This window comes from Amblyomma mixtum, chromosome 3 (genome assembly GCF_055824585.1).
Source record: "Amblyomma mixtum isolate Tamu chromosome 3, ASM5582458v1, whole genome shotgun sequence".
Classification (NCBI taxonomy): domain Eukaryota; kingdom Metazoa; phylum Arthropoda; class Arachnida; order Ixodida; family Ixodidae; genus Amblyomma; species Amblyomma mixtum.
This window is the reverse complement of record NC_143014.1, coordinates 7,237,060-7,260,454: the sequence shown is the minus strand read 5'-3', so window position 1 is coordinate 7,260,454 and position 23,395 is coordinate 7,237,060. Positions and strand designations below refer to the sequence as shown.

The window sequence follows — 23,395 nt, the reverse complement described above, 5'->3', positions numbered from 1 at the left end:
AGGCCATCAATGAACAAGTTTCTATCGCCGACTTAGACACGTGTCACAGAATTCCCACAAGCACTAAAGGCGAAACCAACATTTTGGTCCGCTTTGTTCGCCGAGATAAGCGTCAAGCATTTCTTTCTAAGGCTAGAAAGCACGAGCTATCTAACAAGGACCTTGGTCTCACTGATAGCGGGCGCATCTATGTCAATGAACATTTGACTTACGGCAACAAACAACTGCTGGGAGCAACTATTGCCCGTAAGAAGGAAGTACGTTGGAAATTTGTTTGGACAAACGGAGGCAAAATTTTTGCACGCAGGGATGAAACGTCTGACACAATCAAAATTTGTGCACGATCTGACCTGAATAAAATGACCGAGTAGGCATCCACATCTTTGTCAGCTAGTGACTAGGCACTCGTTGGCATGGATTGCCCGCCCCAATGTATTATTTGCGATACTTCTTGCTTTAACAATAAGGTTTCTCCTCTCACAGATATGTTCTCTGCTATGCATGTTAATGTTCGCAGTATGAAGAACAAACGCGACTGTCTAGACATGTTTCTTGGGTCTATAAACCGACCGTTTGATGTACTTTTGTTTACCGAAACATGGCTTACAACACATGATGATCATCTTGGTTTGGTTTGGTTTATGGGGTTTAACGTCCCAAAGCGACTGAGGCTATGAGAGACGCCGTAGTGAAGGGCTCCGGAAATTTCGACCACCTGCCATCGCACAGTACACGGGCCTCTAGAATTTCTCCTCCAAAGAAATTGCAGCCGCCGCGGCCGGGATCGAACCCGCGTCTTTCGGGTCCGCAGCCGAGCACCATAGCCACTGAGCCACCGCGGCGGCGCCATGATGATCATCTTCCATTCAAGGATTACCAGTGTCATGGCCTCCTTCGTTGGAATATGAGAGGTGGTGGTCTTGCCGTGTACGTAAACAGTTGTTATCCACATTGTGTGTTAAACGAAATTTCTGTGACAAATTCCAATGTTGAGTGTTTAGCCGTATCACTCTCCAGTGTCATTGTAGCTGTTCTGTACAGACCTCCCGCAGGGAACAAACTACTATTTTTCAAGTTTCCTGAAAGCTTACTCTTGAACCTCGCCGATTCCCGGTTGCCTTTTGTAATAATGGGTGACATTAACATTAACCTCATGCACGATGATCACAGTACGCGCGAATTTAATAGCCTTATTGCATCTTATGGTTGTTTAAATACTATAAACATACCTACTAGAATTACCGTTGCTACAGCTTCCCTGTTGGATGTTTGTGTCACAAATATGGTGTCTCCAGAAACTGAGTCAGGCCTGTTATCCTCCACATCCCGATTTTTTGTTTTCTTCTAGTAAACCGCATTAAGTCAGTATCTAAAAATGCCTCGAGGGTAACTAGTGTAATTTCTGATGAAAATCTAGCCAAATTTACGACTCTTATACAGAATATGTGTTGGGAGAACGTATACAGCATATCTGAAGTTAACGCGGCGTATACTGCTTTTATTGCAAAATTCATGGAATGTTATAATGCTGCGTTTCCTGCAATCGAGGTAAAACACAATTTCCGAAAATCCAGAAAGCCGTGGGTTGATAAAGTGTTATATAACAGGATACGTGTTAAAAATAAAATGTATCATGACTTTGTACGTACTCGCGATGCTGCACTTTTTAGAGAGTTCAAAAAATTCAGAAATAAACTAAATAAAGACCTCAAGTCTGCAAAAACAGTTTACTATACAAAACGGTTTTCCAGAATTTATAATGACCGCAAGAAAGTTTGGAGCGAGATTAACGCTATTAAACAAACACAAGTGCAGGGGTAACTCAGAATTCGCTGCAACTAATTCCGAAGCTAACGGAACTCAATTAGCTAACACCATAAACAACTTCTTCATTGAAGCTGGCAAGCTTACATTAGATCAAGCTCTCTCTAATGCTCCCGTAAGCAACCTCATTGTCTCTTTACCTAACTCTATTTCGTTGCTGCCTGTGATCCCACAAGAAGTAGCTGCCTACATTGGGAAAATAAAAAAAAACAATGTTTCAGCAGGCCATGACGACATCAAAGCTGTACCTTTGAAGTATGTGTCTGCATTAATATGCGATGTTTTAGCGTATATTATAAATCTGATGCTCACATGTGGTGTGTTCCCAGATGAATTGAAGGTTGCTCCTGTTTGTCCTATATATAAAGGAGGAAACAGAAATGAAATCACGAACTATCGCCCGATCTCCATCTTATCAGTGTTATCGAAGGTACTTGAAGGAGCCATTAATAGCAGATCAGAAAAGTTCCTTCGCGTTCATAACATTATTAACCCCTCTCAGTATGGCTTTTTGAAACATAAATCGACTGAGCAAGCTTTACTCGCCGTTAAAGAAAAGAAGAAAAGATTATTGACAACATTGAATCCAGAGCATACACTCTTGGTCTGTTCTTAGACCAGCGGAAAGCTTTTGACTGCGTACAGCATGATATTCTTTTAAGTAAACTGAACAGTTACTGTATACGCGGAATAGCTCTAAACCTGCTGAAAAGCTACTTAACTAACAGGATACAGTACGTTAAATGGAATAATTTTGTCTCGAACCGTTTGTACATAACCCAAGGGGTTCCTCAGGGGTCTATATTAGGTCCACTTTTGTTTTTATTGTATATTAACGATATCTGTAACATACCTGATTCTCCAGACTTGGTTATGTACGCTGACGATACAAATGTTTTTTTCACATCACGTACTCTGCCAGAATTAGAAAATATCGTAAACACTTATTTGGTAAAATTATAAACTTGGCTGCAGGCGAATAAGTTTAGTTTAAACTTGCCAAAAACCAGGTACATAATTTTCAGGCCTATTAATGCCCCTGTTCATTGCACACTTAACCTTACATATGCCAATACAAAACTGCAACAGGTAACAACTCAGAAGTTTCTTGGTGTCTGGTTTAATGAACATTTATCATGGGACCCACACATTTCCAAACTTCTCACTGACCTCAGTAAAACTGTTGGTTGTCTTTACAGGATCAGCGATCTCTTGCCCGTTTCCCTAAAAGTGTCCATATACTATGCACTATTTTTTTCCTAATTGTCGTATTGTGCACTGGTCTGGGGCACTACAACAATAGGTAATTTTCAAAAGTTACTGATTTTGCAAAAGAAGGCATTACGGGCTATTGAGGGTTACCATGGTAGGCCGGAAAACCTACCAACATCACCACTCTATCATAAGCATAATTTACTTAAAGCAAACCATGTTTACATATTTCGCCTGTTACAGTACATCCATCGTAATCGTTTATATTCCATTTCTCCAAACCGCCCTCCTAGTAAATACCCCCTTCGGCAATACAGAAACTTGGTCCCTAAAACAAGAACAAATTACGGAAAACAAAAGCTCGATTATCAGATTCCAGTCGTTCTCAATAACCCATCTCTAAGTGTCATGTTTGATTTCCCAAAGAACAAGTTTAAAAAAGACATCAAAAGGTTACTAATCAGCACTGACGCAATATAATTTCGGTTTTACTTAGCGTAGCATCTCTTGTTTTCATGTTAAATTGTTTGTGTGTTTGCGTTTCCTTTTGTGACCCTGCCATGTTTATATACTACCTTTGATGTGATTTATGGTGAACTGTCTTTGTTTTATTTATTATTGAAATACTGTCGCTTGCTGCAATGTTTTTTTGTCCCAATGTATTTTTGTCATATTACTTTAAATTTTGTTATTTATGTGCTGCACACTGCTGCATGAACTGTATTGGGGAACTGTGACCTCGTCAGGCCTTACCGCCTTTTGTCACAGTTCCCTCTTTCATTTATTTGAAGGAAAATAAACCTCAAACTTCAAACTTCAAACTTTTACATGACATGCAGTGACGACACACAGGTGGATATTATATAAAACATACTCGTGGAGTATGGAAATATGGAACAAAGCAAACAAACCGTACAAGGTAAAAAATATAGAGTGGTTTTGCAAAGCTCTCTTGTGGAACTTAAACAATTTTTTATATGTACAGCCAGTACAAAGACAAAAAAATAAACTGTAGTAATTTACAAACAGAATGGAAAGTGCATACAGGTACATATTCATAAAGGCAAACGGTTTTGCAACAGAATTGCATGTTATTATTTCAGTTGCATTAATTAGTATGGGTTGTCTGATGCTTGCTCCGACAGGAAAGACCTAATTTTTGAAATACTAATGTGGTTAATGTCAATTTCGTTATGTTCAAGATTGTTTAAAAGTGTTGGTAATGAATGACGTAGCATTTGTTGACCATAATTTGTCCGCGAATAAGGAACTTTCCAAGGTTCTGAAAAGCGTGTATCACGTACAAGTGTTGATCGAGTTAACTGTGCCATACATTTTAATTCTTGCTGGCTGTTACGAAGTTGTTGGTTGTATCTTTTTGACAATGTATTTAGGTATAGATTATGTACACTTGTTACATTAAGCCGCATAAATTATTCACCTGTGTGGGCTTGCGAGTCGACCCCTACAATATGCCGAATAGATTTTTTTTGGAGTGCGTGCAAACGATTTAGATTTGTGGCGGTTGTTCTCCCCCAAACAAGAAAGCAGTAACTTATATGTGATAGAATCAAGGCATTGTATATGCGCAGTTTAATTGCTTGTAGTAGGAAAGAGTGGAACCTCGCTAGTATTCCGACAGATTTAGATATTTTTGTTATAGCATAATTAACGTGAGTGTCCCATAGCATATTTTTGTGCAGATATACGCCAAGTGCTCTAACTGAATCAACAAATTCTATTGGTTCGGATCCTAATGTGATATTTAAGAAGTGTGGTGCTTTCGATTGCCTGGGAGTGAGCATGACTGCCTTTGTTTTTTTCGTATTAATGTCCAGGGAGTTCGCTTTACTCCATTGGTAGAGATCTTGAAGGATCGTGTTAATACCAGCCTCTAAGGATTGAAGGTTACGCTCGTGGAATAATAAGATAGTGTCATCTGCATAGGATATATAATGTGGAACAGGGCTAACAGATGTGATATCATTTACGTGTATTGAGGCGTACTCAAGGATGGGTCGAAGTAGTGATTTGTAAGCAGTTAATTTGCATTCCTTCGTGGCATTTTTTAAAGGTTTGTTTGAGATAGCCAAGTTTGCGAAGTGCTTTCCCAGATATGTTGTTTATGTGAGCATTCCATTTTAAGTTATGCAGCCGGGATTTGCAGCCGAATTCTTCTCCGTAACACACTGCTGTTCTTCACATTCTAGGGACCGTGATAACCCACGCGGCCCATCTGACTATTGACCGTTCGTGGCAGCTAATCACTGCCACGTGTTGACCAGTATCATACGACCGTGAGCATCGCCCACAGCACAAGCGTCATCATCGCCTGTGACATCATCGCCCGTGACATCATCGTCCTTGACATCATCGCCTGTGACATCATCGCCTGTATCATCGCCTGTGACAACGCCCCTAACGGGTTTGCTATAAAAGGACTGACGACCAACTGTCAAGTGGGATTTGCAGCCCAATTCTTGTCCGTAACACACTGCTGTTCTTCACATTCTAGGTGAGTGTCACAATTATATTGCCCATGTAGACAACTACCTAAGTCTTGGCTGCAGATCCCAACTGTGTGTTGCTTTGTGTTGCTCTGAACCGTTAATCCTGCAGTGATGGGTGTTGATCTCTGCACTTACTGCGCTCGAATAGGTTGTTTCCATCCGTTTGACGGGACAACTGTGTCACTGTCACCAGTATGGCTTCGCCCGGGGTCAGTTACGGCTAATTTACGCGTAGGCGCTCGGCTGACCTTGGCCGTGTTCTGCATATGCCTCCTGCTAATCTGTGCTGGTGACATTGAGACAAATCCCGGCCCTGACAAGGTGGATCAGATTCTCTCCGCGATTAAAGAGATTGCATTGTCCAGTGACAAGTTTCATAAAGACGTCCTTGGAAAGGTTAAAGACGTCCAATTGAGTGTTACGGAAATCAAGCGGCGCTTATATAAAATAGAAGAGAACTCTGATGCTGTCAGTGACGTTTCCAAGGAGGTCAATAACTTAGGCTCGATGCTGAAAGAATCCCAAAGGTCAGCTTCAGATTATAGAGACAAGACAAACGCAGCAGTCTAGCATCGTTGTTGACGACCTCAACAACAAAATGCGTCGTAACAACTTGATTTTTCAAGATATTGAAGAAAAAACAACAGAAACATGGAAAGATACCGAAGATGTCAGAACGTTTGTAACCGAAAACTTGGGAATTTCAACCGGTGAAATCGAGCGTGCCCACAGAATCGGAGTACCTACGGAAAACAGTATCCGTCCGATAATTGTGAAGTTTTTAAATTTTAAAGATAAGACCAGTATTCTAAAGAACGCTTCGAAGCTCAAAGACCTTGAATCTGCTTCCGTTTGGATAGAGGAAGACTTTTCGCCTAGGATGCAGTTTATTAGAAAACAGCTTAGAGATTTCGCTCGAAATAATCGGAATCCAGGCGAGAAATATAAGCTCCTATTTGACAAACTACTTCTGAACAATACGTTATATTCATTCAACTATGCCACTAGAGAGGTGACCGCTCTTCCAAAGCTTGACACAAAAACCGCGACGGCCCATTCGGGTTCCAACACCCCTGAAGTGCCTGACATTCCCGAACACGACGCGTCCACTGCAGACCATTGACTGCCACGCAAATGCAGTAATTCAAAGCTGTCAATTTTAGTGTGTAACTTCCGAAGCCTCGTTCCAAAGCAAGATTATTTCTGTCCATATGTTGAAGCATGCTCAGCTGACCTTGTATTAGGCACAGAGACGTGGTTATCTCCCGATGTTACTGATTCCGAACTGTCCTTGTCCGCCCAGTTTTCATTGTTGAGAAAAGACCGCGCTGCTTCACGCGGTGACGAGGTGTTAATCGCCGTAAGAAAATGCTTGCAAGCGTACGTTGTAGACACGAAATCATGTTTCGAAATTCTGTGGGTTGCTTTGTGTTTATCGCCTTCTGTAACTTGTGCTATTGGGGTCTGCTATCGCCCACCCGATTCGCAGGAAGAATTTCCGGAACACCTGAATGAGTCTTTAACCTGCGTACAGAACAAATTTCCACGCCTACCAATATTCCTGGCTGGTGATTTCAATTACCCGAATATTGACTGGCAGACATGCAGTCCCCTCCACGGCACAAGAAAGCGCGAATGCCAGAATTTTCTATATTTCCTATCACTCTTTGATCTGCACCAAACGGTTTCTATTCCCACGCGTGGCGATTCACTTTTGTACCTTGCCCTGACAACACCACCAGACAGGACATCCGTGAATGTCCTAGACGGTGTCAGTGATCACAAAATTTTGCAATGCGATTTCATGGTAACTATGAATAAGCGAAAAAAAGAAAGAAGCAAAGTTATATTTGATTACACCAGAGCAAATGTTGACATGCTTCTGAATGAACTGTCATTATTCTCTGTCGATTTTTTTCCTCTCTTCAATTCGCGGAATATAAATGACAACTGGTCTCTTGTTAGGGATCAACTAATTTTGCTTAAAGATAAGTATGTGCCTAAAATCACCATCACCACGTCCACAGGAAGCACATGGTTCACGAGGAGCGTTAAACGATGTATAAATAAAAAAAAGCGATTGTACGCAAAAGCTAAACTATCATCATCTGAACAAGACTGGAGTAACTACCGCACGCATGCGCAGCTTTGTAAAACTGAAATTAAAACCGCGAAGGAAAAGTTTTATAATAGCGATCTTTCAAATATGTTAAAAAACAACCCCCCAAAATTTTGGCGGGTTGTTAATCAAAATTATAGTTCAAAGGCCTTAGCACCAATGACTAGAGAAGGAAAGCCCCTTACAACAGCTGAGATGGCAGCAGAATTCAACAAGTTTTTCTGCTCAGTGTTTACTGATGAGAGCCCCTTACCATTAGATCTGCAATTCCAAAGGCTACATTCCACAATGCCTGACATAACTGTCACGTCAGAAGGCGTATCCTGCGCCATCGACCGTCTCCCCGCTAACTCGGCTCCCGGTCCCGATGGAATATGCCCTAAACTACTGAAATTTACAAAGCCTGTGTTAAGCCACATCCTAGTCGCTATTTTTTAGCAGTAAATTGATACGGGCTGTGTCCCAAACGACTGGAAAATTGCTCGCGTCATTCCCGTTTTTAAATCCGGCGATGCTTCTAATCTATCAAATTACAGACCCATCTCGTTAACTAGCCCCATCTGCAAATTGTTAGAACATATAATTTCATCTGCTATCATAGGCTATCTGACGAAGCAAGATTTCTTTTTTCCTAATCAGCACGGTTTCTTAAACGGAAGGTCATGTGAGACTCAACTGTTTGAGTTAGTTACTGAACTTCATTATGCTGTTCATGCTCAGTCAAAAATAGATGCTGTCTTTGTTGATTTTGCGAAAGCTTTCGGTAAAGTCCCTCACATACGTTTAATAAAAAAACTTCATAATCTTAACATAAATTCGAAGCTTATCCTATGGATCAGAAGTTTCTTGACCAATCGCCTCCAATCAGTCTTTGTAAATGGTCATTCATCATCCCTATCTCACGTTAAATCTGGAGTACCACAAGGGTCTGTACTCGGACCTATTTTATTTTTACTTTATAATAACGACCTAGGTAACAACCTGGATTCTACGGTGAGATTATTTGCAGACGACTGCGTAATACACAGGCAGATAGATGATCCTTTCGACACCAATTATCTACAGTCAGATATTAACAAGATTAATGACTGGTGCACGCAATGGCAAATGAAAATTAACACATCGAAAACAAAAACAATCACATTTACCACAGCTTCTAGTCCTTTACCATGCCATTACACCCTGAACAATGTGCCCATAGAATCAGTACCCGCCATCAAGTACTTAGGGGTTCACTTAGCATCCGACCTATCGTGGAACCGTCACATAGATGCAATTATTAACAAGGCATCGAAAACTCTTGGCTTCCTCCGACGAAACATTCGTTTAGCAAACTCTAACACAATGCTCTTGGCGTACAATTCGTTAGTGCGCTCGAAAGTGGAATACGCCTCCTTGATATGGAATCCAAATCAAACATACTTGGTAGCGAAACTAGAGTCCTTACAAAATAAAGCCGCCCGGTTTATATCCCAGAACTATTGGCGAACATCGATTGTAACAGAAATAAAAAAGGACCTGCACTTGCCTTTGCTCGAAAGACGGAGAATGTTTTCACTTCTTTTTTTCACAAGATATATCATAGTCATTCTTCCTTTGCTATGTGCCATACCACACCGGTCCGTCACATTTTTCCACGATTTGATCACGAACTGAAAGTAGAACCTATCTTTGCCCGAACCAATATCTTTTTTCACTCGCCTCTCCTCCTCGCTATCCGTCAGTGGAATGAGCTCGCTCGCACCGTTGCATCTCTCAAAGATCACGACAAATTTGGTCTTTCTGACACGCTACCTCGAGTTGTAGTGTTGACCCTTCCATATTGTGTATGTATTGTGAAAAACCGCAGTCATATGAACATGTATGTTTACAGTGGTTTATGTGTATTTCGTGATGGTGTACGCAGCTGCTACCTTTGTAGTCATTGCAGTTTTTATACTGTTTCCTTTTTTTCACTGTTATTTCCTCCGCTATGTAATGCCCACACGGGCCCTTAGGGTATTTGAATAAAAAAAAAAATAACGCCCAGGTATCTGAACTCGCTGACATGGGTCAAGCAGTTACCGTTATTACTGTAAGAGAAATGCAGCGGATTCTTTTGTTGCCAAAGGTCATTGCAAATGTTTTAGTGAAATTAATTTTCATTTGAAATGTGTTACTCCATTCACAGAACAATGAAAACACTTTGTTGAGTTCCTGTTGATAATTGGCGTTAGCAACGTTGCGGTAAAGCACGCAGTCATCGGCATATAGGCGTAACTTCACTGGGGTGTCATTATTAGCAGTAGCTACATCATTAATAAAGGTTATAAAGAGTAGAGGCCCAAGCACCGATACTAAGTGACGAACTGGGAACTTATAAGTAGTCGGTGATCCAGTCCAGTAACTTATTGACGTTAAATATGGTGCGTAGTTCACGAAGAAGCTTATTATGGCAGACCATGTCAAATGCTTTGTAATAACCTATAAATATTGCATCGGTTTGATCACGGTTATTTGAAGCGCAAGCGATGTCGTGAGTAAATTCAATGAGCTGAGTAAGAGTGGAAAAACCAGATTGAAAACCGTGCTGACAGTGTGACAGTAGGTTATGAAAAGTTAAGAACTGAACAATAGTGCTTGTGAATAATGTGCTCAAGAAGCTTGCAGCAAGTGGAAATTAGGGACATCGGTCGGTAACTACTAATTTGTTTATCGCCAGAATTAAACACCTGGACGAAATTGGCTATTTTCCAAGCCTGGGGAACGGAGGATGTATCCAGTGATGTGTTGAAAATGACTAAGATAACGGGCACTCCATTCCGAGTACCTCTTTAAGAACATGTTAGGTATGTCGTCTAGTCCCGTACTTTTAGTTGTGTCAACTTTTACTAGCAGATTGTGAACCCCAGTGTAACTTACTTCTAGGTTGGGTAACTGGTGTTCCGAGCTATGAATGAAAGGAGGATTGGTACCATTATCAAGATGAAAGACAGAGTGAAAGTAGCTATTTAATGCTTCAGAAATGGTTACGGGATCAGCGCAAGGCTGCTCGTTGATAATGAAGGGTACAGAGTCATGGGAAGAGGGTAATATTGTTTTCCAAAATTTCGATGGGTTCTCTTTCATAAAGGTTGACAGTGTTGTGTTGAAGTAAAAGTGTTTAGCATGTGTAATTTTTGTCTTTAGCTCAGACTTGAGTGAAAGAAGTAGTGAATCGCGGCTTTCGTTTCCTGACCGGCTGCGATTGCGCAAGCGTTTGATGCGTCTTATGAGATGAATTATGTCTCTTGTGTACCACGGATGCTTCGGGTTATGTTTCACAGATTTTGAGGGGACGAAATGAAGCACACAGCTATGTACTAAATTATGAAACTCCTCTAACAAAGCATCAACACCGCACGTTTCACTTCTTGTCATGAAATCGCCGAAAGACGACGCTAGCAGTTCAATAATAGCATGGTCGTCAGCACGGGTAAAATCTTTAACAATATTGAATTTCGGCTTTTGGGGCTCACAAACCACGTTAAATTGCATGAAAACACCCTTGTGATCGGACAGTCCGTCGACTACATCACACTGAAATCCGTGCTGTAGCAACTGTTCATGAACAGAAACAAAGTCAAGAACAAGGTTTAGTCGAGTTGGACATTCAACCACTTGTGTTAAATCAAATGATGTAGCCATATTAATTAGATATTCACAAACAACTTTGTCACGACCTGTTGAAATTAACAACGTCCAATCGATACAAGGAGCATTGAAATCCCCTGTAATGATCATTTTATAGTTGTGGAGCCCGTGTTCCGCTATGTATTCTGTAATGTGCGAGAAAATGTTTTCCCAACCGGGCGGACGGTATACAGCACCGCACCCTCAACTGTCACGAAACCAGAACTGTTTATCCGGCAGCAAACAGACTCAGCATTCGGAAGTTCTGGCAATACAAAAATTTCAATGACTTTTCTAATGAACAGAGCTACGCCCCCTCCTCTAGCAAACTTCCTGTCGTTTCTGATAACCCGGTAATCTGGAGGCAAAAATTCCACAGCTGATATAGAGTTGTCCAACCATGTTTCTGTTACGCAAAAAACTGACGGAGTGTAGCACTCTACAAGCCAATTGAAATCTTCAATCTTATTAAGTAAGCTTCTAGCGTTTAAGTTCAAAAGAGTCATTTTCTGCTTTCCTTTCTGCTCATTTCTATCTTTCTGCTCATTAACGAGTCACTCTGTTTCCCTAGGCACTGCAGAACGTGGAGCCTGAACAAGCCTTTTGGAAACATCATCCTAAGTGTAGCGAACCCTGCAGACTATCAGGGAATCGTTTTGCAACCTACACTTATCTGCTTCTTTGCGGATATCAACAGAATTGTCATAGAGAGCCTTTCGAATTTGCCGTACACGCGCAGAAAAGTGTTCCCTAATGTGCGTATCAGATCCTTTTAGTTTTCGGCCGTTTTTAAGGATGGAAAGTTTGGTTCTAAAATCTAGCAGTTTAAAAATTAAAGGTCTCGTCTTTTCAGTTGTTTGCGTGCCAAGCCTGTGACAGCGTTCAATACCTTCAGATTAGATTCCAAGTTTGGAAGATAGTAACTCCAATACAGAAGCTAATAGCCCTTCAGAAGTTTCATTTGATGGTTCCTTCAAGCCGTAGATGATTAAGTCATTCCTATAGGATCGGTTTTCCAGGGAATCATTTTTGCGGCCAAGTTTGGTATGGACATCTTTAAGGTTCGCAACAGTTATCTCAAGATCATGAACACGCTGAAGAGCGTCGTTTGCAGTTGAAGCCAACGCCTCTATGTGCGCAATACGCTGTTCAAAGGTAGCCATTCTAGAGTGGAGAGCGGAAAGCTTTCCGCTGATTCGTGCTTGTCCAGCTAGCAGCTATGTTAGCATTTTCTCTGTCTTTGGCCCTGGATTAGTCTCGACATCGGCGGACAGTTGCAACAAAAATTCTTAAGGAATGGAGTAGGCAACAAAAAATGCCCACAAAGTGCTGAGGGTCTGGCAGCAGCAGTAAAAAACGATTATCGCTCCTATAACATTTGAAAGCATATTTTTGCCCTACATGCAAAATGAAGCACACGTGTTTGCAAGAACCGTTCTCCATGTCGCACGGAAGAGGATTGGCCGGTGCGTCGCTTTTATGTCCCGTCGGGTCCGTGTCTATGACGTTTTGGGGTTGTGCCATGCGTGGTCGAGACAAGCGAGATCGACGGCTATGGATGCATTGCCATCTATCGGTTGACAGTAGGAACTGAATGGAGAGCCCGTGAGGGTGCATTTTCCGTGAAGGAAGCTTGATGAAGAAACATTGCTCAGGAAGTATGGACCAGCGATCAAAGGAATATAGCGAACAAGAATTGTTCGCTATGCCGCTGCCAGACCACTGAAGAGGATTGGCCGGTGCGTCGCTTTTATGTCCCGTCGGGTCCGTGTCCATGACGTTCCGGGGTTGTGCCATGCGTGGTCGAGACAAGCGAGATCGACGGAAGATGAGGCAATGGATGCATTGCCATCTATCGGTTGACAGCAGGAACTGAATGGAGAGCCCGTGAGGGTGCATTTTCCGTGAAGGAAGCTTGATAAATCAACTTTGCTCAGGAAGTATGGACTAGCGATCAAGCGAACGTAGCGAAAAAGAACTGCTCGCTATGCCGCTGCCAGACCCACTGAAGAGGATTGGCCGGTGCGTCGCTTTTATGTCCCGTCGGGTCCGTATCGATGACGTTCCGGGGTTGTGCCATGCGTGGTCGAGACAAGCGAGATCGACGGAAGATGAAGCTATGGATGCATTGCCATCTATCGGTTGACAGCAGGAACTGAATGGAGAGCCCGTGAGGGTACATTTTCCGTGAAGGAAGCTTGATGAAGAAACATTGGTCAGGAAGTATGGACCAGCGATCAAGCGAACATAGCGAACAAGAACTGTTCGCTATGCCCCTGCCAGACCCACTGAAGAGAGTTGGCCGGTTAGTCGCTTTTATGTCCCGTCGGGTCCGTGTCGATGACGTTCCGGGGTTGTGCCATGCGTGGTCGAGACAAGCGAGATCGACGGAAGATGAGGCTATGGATGCATTGCCATCTATCGGTTGACAGCAGGAACTGAATGGAGAGCCCGTGAGGGTGCATTTTCCGTGAAGGAAGCTTGATGAAGAAACATTGCTCAGGAAGATGAACCAGCGATCAAGCGAACATAGCGAACAAGAACTGTTCGCAATGCCGCTGCCGGACCCACTGAAGAGGATTGGCCGGTGCGTTGCTTTTATGTACCGTCGGGTCCGTGTCGATGACGTTCCGGGGTTGTGCCATGCGTGGTCGAGACAGGCGAGATCGGCGGAACATGAGGCTATGGATGCATTGTCATCTATCGGTTGACAGCAGGAACTGAATGAAGGGCCCGTGAGGGTGCATTTTCCGTGAAGGAAGCTTGAAGAAGAAACATTGCTCAGGAAGTGTGGACCAGCGATGCTTGCGGCTATCTGCAAAATTAAGCACACGTGTTTGCAAGAACTGTTCGTTATGCCGCTGCCAGACCCACTGAAGAGGATTGGCCGGAGTGTCGCTTTTATGTCCCGTCGGGTCCGTGTCGAAGACGTTCCGGGGTTGTGCCATGCGTGGTCGAGACAGGCTAGATCGACGGAACATGAGGCTATGGATGCATTGTCATCTATCGTTTGACAGTAGGAACTGAATGGAGGGCCCGTGAGGGTTCATTTTTAGTGAAGGAAGCTTCAAGAAAAAACATTGCTCTGGAAGTATGGACCAGCGATGCTTGCGGCTATCTGCAAAATGAAGCACACGTGTTTGCAAGAACCGTTCGCCATGCCGCTACCAGAACCAAAAATACTCGACAATAGACCATACATATTCACGATATAAGTCAGATGGTACAGAAATGCGCAGAATATAACCAACCCCTATGAATAGCGTTCATCGATTACGAGAAAGCATTTGACTCAGTGGAAACCTCATCTATCATGCAGGCATTGCGGAATCAGGATGTAGGAGACAGTTATGAGCAAAATAGTGGAAGGTATCTATAACCACTGCACAGCTATCATAGTCCGTCATATAGTCCACAATAAAATTGCTATAAGGAAGTGTGTCAGGCAGGGAGACAAGATCTCGCCAATGCTATTCACCGCCCGTGTACAGGAGACATTCCGAGGCCTGAATTGGGAACAGTTGAGGACAAGAGTTAATGAAGAATACCTTAGCAATCTGCAATTTGCTGATGACATTGCCTTCCTAAATCACTCAGGACATGAACTGCAAAGCATAGTTAATGAGTTAGACAGGCAGAGCAGAACAGTCGGTATAAAATTAACAAGCAAAAATCCAAAGTAATGTTCAACAGTGTAGCAAGGGAAGAGCAGTTCGGAATTGGTGGCGAGGTGCTGGAAATAGTAAGGGAATATTTCTACTTAGCGCAGGTAGTGGCCGCTGATCCAGATCATGAGACGGAAATAACTAGAAGGATAAGAATGTGTGGAAGCAGGTTTTCTCAGACCTTGAATGGCAGTTTACCGATATCCCTCAAGAGCAAACTATAAAACAGCTGTATCTTGCCGGTACTCACCTATGTGGCAGAAACGTGGAGGTTAACAAGATGATTCGGCTTAAGTTAAAGACAACGCAGTGTGCTATGGAACGAAAAATGATGGGTGTAACGTAAAGAGACTGGAAGCGGGCGATGTGGGTGCGGGAACAAACGCGGCTTAACGAAATCCTTGTTGAAATCAAGAGGGAGAACGAAAAGGCTTAGGCATAGACACAGCCTGTAGTGCAGGCCCGACACTCGCAAGAACCGCAGGAGGGCCTGGCAGGCGCTCACCGTCGATTATCTCTCCGGCCAGTGTCTCAGAATCTGGAACTCCGTTAGCGGGCGTGAAGCGGTGGGTTCTAGCGCAACGCGGAGAGAACGCATTGCAGAACTGTACGCTGGAGATTCACAAAGAATACGAGATATGGTCTCATCACGGCCACAGATGTCACAGGCAGGTTATCACCCATGCCGATCACAGTAGAGAAGTGGTTATGCGACATAAAGCCATAGGCGACACAGAAAAGTTCAGGGGGGCACTTTGTTGACCTAAAGTGCCGTGAGGCGAAAGCCTTAAGCAGGGTGTTGGTGCTTGTGTCGCTGATGTGTTGTTAAGATGTTAAGCTTGGCCTCTAAGAGTGAAACGCGACAGCGTCTTGCAACGCTGCCAGGGAGTCCATAGAACGCCATCGCCCGTTCGGTTCTACGGCTTGCTCGTCGGTAAATTGGATTTTGAGGAAGGGAAATGTATCTGTTTCGCATATCTCGGTGGACACCTGAACCTCGCCATAACGGGAAGGGAGGAAGATGGAAGTGAACGAAGACACCGTATTCACTAGACGCGTCTTTGTTCATTCCAAATCATCTAGCGGGCATGGCGGAGTGGTTAGCATGCTCGTCTCGCATTCCGGAGACCGGCGTTCGATTCCCGAACTCGACCAATTTCCTACTCGGTTTTATTTATTTATGCGGCCTGCCTAGCAGGGCTAATTAGGCTAATTGAGTAATTAAGGAATGAACTAAACTCATTCCCACTTACTTGCAGCATCACTATACGATCCCTTTCATTGGTTGCATGGTTACTAGCCAAAGTTCAATTGGCCCATTTTGAAATTCGCGCACTGTGACGTCACGACCGTTTCGACCTATTGAAAAGCGTGACATTGCTGTCGACAACTGCTGCTTACAACGATGAGGCATTAAAGGCTTCCGCCCTAAAAGTTGCTTCACGTCGTTGTATGCCAGATGGAAGCCGTAACTTCAGGTGAGGATCCAGGGATAATAGACGCAGGTTCGAAGGCTGGCCGGTAGTCCACAAAGAAAGCGTGATCTAAAGCGGCAGTGTTAGAAGACTACTTGCTGCGTCGGCTCTCGAGATGGGGATGAACACAACCGCCCTCGTGGTGAGCAGTTCGAGCGGCCTTGTCCGCTCGGTTGGTTGCCGGCGATGCCACTGTGTCGAACACCTAGACTATATAACACTACATCGGCCTGCCAAAGTACTTCAGACTTGCTAGTTGTGCGAAACACGCGCACGCACGCGCACGCACGCGCACGCACTCGCACGCACTCGCACGCACGCGCACGCACGCGCACGCACGCGCACGCACGCGCACGCACGCGCACGCACGCGCACGCACGCGCACGCACGCGCACGCACGCGCACGCACGCGCACGCACGCGCACGCACGCGCAGGCACGCGCAGGCACGCGCAGGCACGCGCAGGCACGCGCAGGCACGCGCAGGCACGCGCAGGCACGCGCAGGCACGCGCAGGCACGCGCAGGCACGCGCAGGCACGCGCAGGCACGCGCAGGCACGCGCAGGCACGCGCAGGCACGCGCAGGCACGCGCAGGCACGCGCAGGCACGCGCAGGCACGCGCAGGCACGCGCAGGCACGCGCAGGCACGCGCACGCACGCGCACGCACGCGCACGCACGCGCACGCACGCGCACGCACGCGCACGCACGCGCACGCACGCGCACGCACGCGCACGCACGCGCACGCACGCGCACGCACGCGCACGCACGCGCACGCACGCGCACGCACGCGCACGCACGCGCACGCACGCGCACGCACGCGCACGCACGCGCACGCACGCGCACGCACGCGCACGCACGAGCGCGCACACGCACTCAAGACAGGGTACGGGACGAGTGAAAACTTACAACTGAGTTTATTCAGTGGGCACAGCACATATTTGAAAGAAAAAGAGGGCACTTAGAGCATGCGCAGCGAAGGGGTACAGAATGTGTCAATCAGTATCACACCAAGGCCAGAACTTACATCGCCTTATCGAGGAAGGCTACCCCACTATTGAACAGTACAACAGAAGAATCACTGATACGTGCATCTTTTCTTTTTTTCATGTAATAGGCTTCCATAACTTCACGCGCAATGGAATCGCCATTCTTGCCCAGAATTCTAATATCATTCAGCGGTGGGTGACAGTCATTGCAGGACAGGTAATGCTTAGCCAAATTGGATCCCTCCCCCGTTGTTAGGGATAAACCATGTTTCCATACACGATCGTCCGAACAACGGCCCAGTCTGGCCTATGTACGTTTCCCACAACTCAGAGGTATTTCGTGGACAACTCCGACGGCAGATCCCGCAAAGGGCCTAGCGTGCTTCTTGTCACAACCACTTTTCTTTATTCCTTGATTGGTGATGCGGGGGCATAGCTTTGCCAGTTTGGACGGTGCTGTAAGGACCATTGGCACATTGTACTTTCCCGCCACCTTCTTCAGGTTGTGTGATACTTTATGCACGTACGGCATGACTACTGGTCTTGCTTTGCTTTCAGTCATTTGCCGCGCTTTCCCTTTCATCGTTTGCAGTAGCGTCTCAGCCACAACCGCCACGATCGCACAGGGGAACCCGGCAGAGAACAGCCTACCGACCTGATCATTAAAACTTTCCGGCATTCTGTGACGATACGATTTCATGAGGGCAGACTCTAGACACTGAGCAACAATCCCCCTCTTAACAGTTTCTGAGTACTCCGAAGTATAGGGCAACAAATCTTTTTGGGCTCTGGAGCGGTACAACCAGCACACACTGTGGTTCGAAAAGATCATGTTTAGTTTAGTTTAGTTTATGGGGTTTAACGTCCCAAAGCGACTAAGGCTATGAGAGACGCCGTAGTGGAGGGCTCCGGAAATTTCGACCACCTGGGGTTCTTTATCGTGCACTGACATCGCACAGTACACGGGCCTCTAGAATTTCTCCTCCAAAGAAATTCTAGCCGTCGCGGCCGGGATCGAACCCGCGAAAAGATCATGTGAATGTCTAAAAACTGCAGGCAGTCCCGTGAAGGCATTTCATGAGTAAAAGTTAGACCTTTACCCCGTGTCCTGAGCTGAAATAAAACCTCATTCACCATATCCTGGGACGTCATAGCGTGGTGGTTGCTCAAAAGAACTAAAAAATCATCCACATACCCCAAAACTTTCAAAACCTTCCTCCCATCTAGAGCAGTTGCCAGTGACTGATCAATACATGATAAAAAAATGTTGGTTAGTACAGGTGCTACACATCAACCAATGCATATGCCACAGCGTCGCAGATAATGATCTTTGTCGAATGACAAAATGAAAAATGAAAATTTTATTCCACAAAGATCATTATCTGCAACGCCATGGCATATGCATTGGTTGACGTGTAGCACCTGTACTAACCAACGTTTTTTATCACGTCAGAAGAGCAAGGTTCTGGGCTAGTTGGTAATGCATTTAAAGGAAGAAACAGCGCGACGAAACACGGACACACGAAGAAACGACACACACACGAGCGCTGACTCACAATGAAAGTTTATTCTGGTGGAAAGACCCTTAAATAGAAAACATGAGGGGGTTGGTAACAGGGCTGCTCCAGCGATAACCGGCAATCAGTGTGGTCGCGTCACAAGATGACACAAAAACACAACAGGGAACAAAACAAAGTTATAAGCGCAAAAAAGACGGTGTAAAGGGCCGCGTAACGGTGGTCAGGTAGGTAATATTAACAAAAACAATGAAAAAGTGCCCAAAAGGGCGGGGAAAGGCAAAAACTATGAAGGACACAGTTGAAAATTATAGAGGTGAAAACATAAAAATATAAAAAAATGTATAAACGTGAAGAAGGTAAAAGTTTTAAAAACGTGCCCAAAAGCGGGTGTGGAACTAAAAGCAAGCTAAAAGCGGTAGCAACGAGGATTCCGTGAATTAATCAGCTCTGTGTGGCGCACCAGAAACCTTAGGTGTTAGTCACCACACACAGAAAATCTAGCTCTTTTTTGACAAGGAGAAGGATGGAGTACTGACGCAGTCTTGACCGGTATAATGGATTTGGAGGGCTTCAACGATTTGGTTCTTGTGTAGCGCCCATTCTTAGCGAACTTTTTCTAGCCCAGAATGACAGAAATCTTCATAACATGACCCCTGAGACGGCCGTGGTAAAAAGTTTCCGCTACGTCGACGACTATCTCGTTCTTTTAAATTGCAGCCACGAATCTTTTACCTCAGCAGTATCGCAGGCCCTTTCCTTATTTGAACGATGCATATCTCTCCCTTTGGCACATGAAACACCCAACGAGCAGTCAATCAGATTTCTTGACCTAAGCCGCCGATTTTCTGAAAACCACACCTGCTGGTCTTACCAACCTAGAGGCAAGAAGGCACTCCTGCCGTTCGCGTCAGCCCACACAAAACTTTTCAAGCGTGGAAAAGTAAAACTGGGCTTCCAAAACGCGCTGCAAAAATCATGTGAGCATTTCTTCCTGGACAGCTTCAATAACCAGACCGATCGCCTTATAGCAGCAGGCTACCCTTTACACCTGCTAGTCTCCGTAGCTGGCTCCATGATCAAGAAGTCCCGGCAGCACATCGAACGTGATACATCAAACGATAAGCGCAGAAATATTGTGGTAATGCCCTATCTCCACACAGCCAGTCACCGTCTAAAAACAGTCGCACAGCGCGCTGGTGTGGATCTCGTCTTCACGTCTCCAAACAAGCTTTCCGCCCTCTGTTCCAAAAGTGAATAAGCCGCAGGAACACCGAGGGTGCTGGGTGACACATTTTGACCAATATGTCCCCTGTGATTCAGGAATAATTTACTTTGTGCCAGTGTCATGTGGGAAGAGGTACATAGGTCAAACCGGAAGGTGTATCAATATCAGACTCCAAGAACACGACAACAATGTTAAAAGTATAGCCATTTCTGGGCACGTGGCTAAGCACTGTAAGATGTGCAAAATCGGAGAAACCACCCCTGAAAGAATCTGCACCCCTGACTTTAATCGTTGCACCACTATTGGGCGAGGACGAGATAGGTTGACCTGGGAAATCGTTGAAGCCCTCAAAACCATTATGCCGGTCAAGACTGCTTCAGTACTCCATCCCTCTCCTTGTGAGAAAAAGAGCTAGATTTTCTGGGTGTGTTGACTAACGCTTAAGGTTTCTGGTGCGCCACACAGAGCTGATTAATTCACGGAATCCTCGTTGCTACCGCTTTTAGCTCACTTTTAGTTCCACACCCCCTTTTGGGCACGTTTTTAAATCTTTTACCTTCTTCATGTTTTTACATTTTTTATATTTTTATGTTTTCACCTCTATAATTTTCATCTGTCTCCTTCATAGTTTTTACCTTTACCCGCCCTTTGGGTACCTTTTCATAGTTTTCGTTAATGTTACCTACCTGACTACCCTTACGCGGCCCTTTACACCGTCTTTTTTTCGCTTATAACTTTATTTTGTTCCCTGTTGTGTTTTTGTGTCATATTGTGACGCGACCACACTGATTGCCGGTTATCGCTGGAGCAGCCCTGTTGCCCACCCCCTCATGTTTTCTATTTAAGGGTCTTTCCACCAGAATAAACTTTCAGTTGTGAGTCAGCGCTCGTGTGTGTGTCGTTTCTTCCTTTGTCCGTGTTTCGTCGCGCTGTTTCTTCCTTTTTAGCACGTAGTGACCAGTCGCTGGCAGCTGCCCTAGATGGGAGGAAGGTTTTAAAAGTTTTTACGTATTGGGATGATTTGCAACAACCACGCTATGACGTCCCAGAATACGGTGAATGAGGTTTTATTTCAGCTCAGGGAACAAAGCAAAGGTCTAACTTTTACCCATGAAATGCCTTCGGGGGACTGCCTGCAGTTTTTAGACATCCACGGGATCTTTTCGAACTATGGTGTGTGCTGGTTGTACCGCTACAGAGCCCAAAAAGATCTGTTGCCCTATAGTTCGGAGCACTCAAAAACTGTTAAGAGGGGGATTGCTGCTCTGTGTCTAGAGTCTGCCCTCATGAAATCGTTTCCTTACAGAATGCCGGAAAGTTTTAATGATCAGGTCGGCAGGCTTTTCTCTGCCGGGTTCCCCTGTGCGATCCTGGCGGCTGTGGCTGAGACGCTAATGGAAAAGATGAAAGGGAAAGGGCGCCAAAGGGCTGAAAGCAAAGCAAGATGAGTAGCCATGCCGTGCGTGCACAAAGTATCACACAACCTGAAGAATGTGGCGGGAAAGTACAATGTGCCAATGGTGTTTACAGCATCGTCCAAACTGGCAAAGCTATGCCCCCGCATCACCAATCAAGGAACAAAGAAATGTGGTTGTGACAAGAAGCACGTTAGGCCCCTTGCGAGATGCGCCGTCTGAGTTGTATACGAAATACCTCTGAGTTGTGTAAAAACGTACGTAGGCCAGACTTGACGCAGCTTGAACGATCGTGCATGGGAACATGGTTTATCGCTAACAACGGGGGAGGGATATAATTTGGATAAGCATTCCCTGTCCTGCAGTCAATGTCGCCCATGGCTGAATGAGATTAGAATTCTGGGCAAGAGTGGCGATTCCATTGCACGTGAAGATATGGAAGCCTATTACATAAAGAAAAGAGGAGATGCACGTATCAAGGATTCTTCTGTTGTACTGTTCAATAGTGGGGTAGCCTTCCTCGATAAGACGGTGGAAGTTCTGGCTTTGGTGTGCTACTTATTGACACATGCTGTACTCCTTCGCTACGCAGGATCGAAGTGCACTCTTTTTCCTTCAAATATGCGCTGTATCCATTGAATAAAATCAATTGTAAGTTTGTGCTCGTCTCGTACGCTGTCTTGTGTCTGTTTCGCGCAACTGCATGTCTGAAGTATTGAACCAACTAGCCCGACAACACGTGCTCCTGTGCCAAAGTACGCAGGTCGCCCTGAAAAATGCAACCCCCAATCTGAGAAGTAGAGGCCGTGCAGTCTAGTTTACCAAACCTAGGGTACCAAAGACAGCTGGTTCAGCTGGCGCAGGGAACAGCTAAAGCCGTTGAAGCCCTGTACCAAGCACGCCTCTCAGTCCGGCAGGGGCGAAGCTCTCCATTCAATAAAATGTTTACCACCGCTACCTCACTTGCAATGTAGCCGTTGCGGTGGCCGCGGGTTGCGTTCGTAAGGGAAAAAGACGGGGCCACTACACAACCAGTCAGCTTCAACACCACAGCCAATAACCCTGCGACCGGTGTGTCTCGATGACGATCTTGGGGACAACTGTTTCAAAGGGATCATTAGAGTAAACGCGGTTTATGCTTAAACAACAAACCATCTATGGGGTGGTTTCGTCAGGAGCTTGTTCTCGCAGTAAAATATTCGAGAACTTGCTGCTAGCAGGGAAACTTTGCCAGACAGTGCGCCTGCTAAAAGGGAGAAAATTCCACTCACCTGCGACGGCTGGAAGCGGCGTTGCCGAGGTCTCCGTGCTCTCAGGGCAGCTGCGACCGCTCACAGGACTGCGGGGCGACAATGAGAGAGAGCGTGACACCGTTGTCGTCATCGCTGTCGCGAGGAGGATGCTACGCGGGCCGCGCCGCGGGATGAGTCGGCTATGGTGGTCTAACTGAAATGGAAATGTTGCTCGCTTTGATGGAAGAAAAAACATTGTTATATTTTCTGTACTTGACTTCTCCACGTATTAAATGCTTTCTTCAGCATGGTTTGCGCGAGTAGCCGGATGCCAGGAAACAGGCTTGACTTGTCAATTAGAGATCCAAGTTTATCTGCTGTTTAGTTGTTGTTGTTGTTTTTGCCTTGGTGGCTTGGCACATACCCACGACGGGGGATTGGCCTGGGTTCAGTGAGGCCTCACTGTAATTACAAATAACTGGAGATGTGTCAAGTCGAAATGATTTTCAGTTTAGCATTAGCCTGGAAAGTTTTCTGGACCAAAAGCTTCGAATTACAG

At 45.1% G+C, this 23,395-nt stretch overlaps 1 protein-coding gene across 2 annotated transcripts in view; it reads right to left on the bottom strand.

Annotated features, from left to right (window-relative positions):
* The window catches only part of LOC149349162 (heat shock 70 kDa protein 12A-like), a 378,995-nt gene extending 356,055 nt beyond the window's left edge, over positions 1-22,940 (bottom strand). Inside the window, exon 1 of one of the 2 annotated variants that reach the window (XM_089578106.1) lies at positions 22,876-22,940. The gene's annotated coding sequence lies outside the window, so the exon portion shown is untranslated. The remainder of the gene's footprint in view (positions 1-22,875) is intronic. The other variant, XM_089578107.1, reaches the window with a different exon arrangement.
* Between the last annotated feature and the right edge of the window lie 455 nt (positions 22,941-23,395).